We start from the raw sequence: 2,668 nt of genomic DNA, 5'->3' as shown, positions 1-2,668 counted from the left end.
GGCCTCTTTCACTGAACGTCATCACAAACCCTTTTCAAGCTGGGAACTCAAATGCCGACCCTTCATACATAAGTCGGTCCGCGAGTCCAACTTCGGCGTTCTTATCGTCAGATCGGAGTCGTTTTAAGAGTTGTGATAAAAGGTTCGAAGGCCATTCCCGACGGCGTGATCCGAAGAATGAATTCCCAGTAAAAGGATTGGGAAGGAGGCTCAGGGTGAGAGCGTATGGACGAAGGCACCTTATCGACGACTTCCACTGCCAATGCAGGAGAGGGTGGGGAGGGGAGGGGAGGGAGAGAGGGAGGGACAGAAAGTGGGAGAAATGAGAAGAAGGAGGAGAGAGGGAGGGAGGGAGGGAGGAAAGAAGAGAAAGTAAAGTGTGGAGGAATGGATGAGAGACTGCACCATGAGGGGAGATGGAGGGAATAGAGGAGAAGGGGGGAATAGGGAAAAAAAGGGATAGATTGTTTTTGTAGTGGTACATGTGTTTATTTGTATCGCAATGGCTAGCGTAAAAACATGATAATGGTAATGCTATCAGTGATAATGATGTTAATAATACTAGTACTATAGTAGCACTAATACTAATCCCGATACTACTTCTAACATTAGTGCTAAACTAATGCTAATATTAATACTAATATCAACATTAATATTGATAATAATACCTACACTACTACTAATAGTAATACTGCAAGTAAAACCTATTCTACAAGCCAATACTATTAATGATGATATCGTTTTTACAAACCAAGCAAAAAATTAGAAAGACATTAAACTAACAACACTAATAAAGATAACGATAACAGAACAGAAATGACAGTCTATAAGATGTTTGTTAATGGATAAAGTTGTCTCACAGGACCATCGAACTCTCACCGCTTGATAAATGAACAAGCTGTCGAGTTCAGTTTCGTCCACACACACACACACACACACACACACACACACACACACACCACACACACACACACACACACACACACACACAACCCCACCACATACAAAAATACACACATAGAGGCACACACACACACAAAACACACCACACACACAACACACCACACACACACACCACACAACACACACACAACACAAAACACACACACCACACACCACCCCCACGCCACACACATACATACAGAATCACAAACACAAACAACGCAAGCTTCCATCAGTGAATAATAAAAAATATATATATAATAATAATAATAATAAATTACAATATCCCATTTTTCATCCTAATATTTACCCCATCCACCCCTAACTGCATACTGACAATGATTACTGTGTTAGGCCCTGTGGTTTTCTCTTCGTCCAGAACTCGAAACAACATGGAATTGTAGTCTTTCCGCGTGGTATCATGCGTGAAAAATAGAGCAGCTGTCATGTGGAGAAGGATGGTTCGCTGACAAGGGCTGCGGCCCTGATGGTGTAAAGTTTATTGGAAGAAAGTATTGCGCTCTCCCTTTTATTCCTCCTCTTCTGACGTCTCGTTTTCTATTGTTTCTTCTGCTTTCTTTCTTTCTTCCGTGTGTCTTGCCTTCTTTCTAGCTCAGTGCTGATGTATATGTGTATTTCCATGACAAATAGATAAAAGAATAAAGTACCTAATATGAGATTATGCTCTGAGTAAACTGCCTACATTGGTTAAATGCACAGGCTTTATCGAAATGATTTTTAATCAATAAATCTTTACACATCTAGTGATACGTGTCAGTTTACGCGTGTGTGCATGCAAGTTATGTTTGGTTGTTATCGCCATTTCTGCCACTACAATTGCAACAGTAATTATGAACGTGGGTTTGCTATGTATATTTTTTTATGTTCACCTCATCATATGTCGAAAAGTTCGTCACTAACAGTTATCATCATTATTTGATTTTGCTGTGTGTTTCACTTATTAATTTGCTTTACTGCAGTTTTATTCTTAATCAGACACATTGACGATTATCTCCTTTTAACCTAAATGACGGTGGATTTTTTTCTTGTAAGAAAACCAATGTTATAAAAGTTATCTTCGATGTCTGTGATAAAAAAGGACATGAATGCAATGTGTTGATTGCAGTTTTACATAATCAATTATTCTTGTTCTGTCTTTATTCCTATTCTTCTCTGTTCTTATATCGTCCCTGGTGTTATACTTGGTTAGACATAACTCGAGGCAGATTAAGTAAGTCAGGAAGAAAAAAAGAAGAAAAAAAATACAGATTGAGAAAAACTAAAAAAAAAAAAAAAAAAAAAAAAAAAATCTGTCTTCGTGGGAAACTTTCGCTGCAACACGTGCGAGCAACTGGCGACTTTTATGATACCAGCATTGCAGTCTTTTGTGGCCTGAGGGGAATTGCATCTTTTGTGCTGGATTTGAAACTGTGCGGGCTCTTCTTTATCAAGGAGAACGCCATTGAGGGCTCACTTTTTGCTGATATTTTCCCTCGTCATCTCTTCCTCCCTTACCTGCCTCTCCAGTTCCTTTCCGCTCTCTGTTTACCTTCTGTTTGCCTGTCTGTCTGAAAGTTTGTCTGACTGTCTGTCTGTCTGTCTCTCTCTCGTTCTGTCTATCTATCTATCTATCTATCTATCATCCTCTCTCTCTCGCGGTGGCCGAGTGGTTAGAGCATCGGACTCAAGACTGTCACGACGGCAATCTGAGTTCGAGGTTTCGAGT

This window comes from Penaeus monodon, chromosome 18, assembly GCF_015228065.2.
Source record: "Penaeus monodon isolate SGIC_2016 chromosome 18, NSTDA_Pmon_1, whole genome shotgun sequence".
In the NCBI taxonomy this organism is placed as follows: Eukaryota; Metazoa; Arthropoda; class Malacostraca; order Decapoda; family Penaeidae; genus Penaeus; species Penaeus monodon.
Note: the sequence above shows the minus strand (reverse complement) of the source record.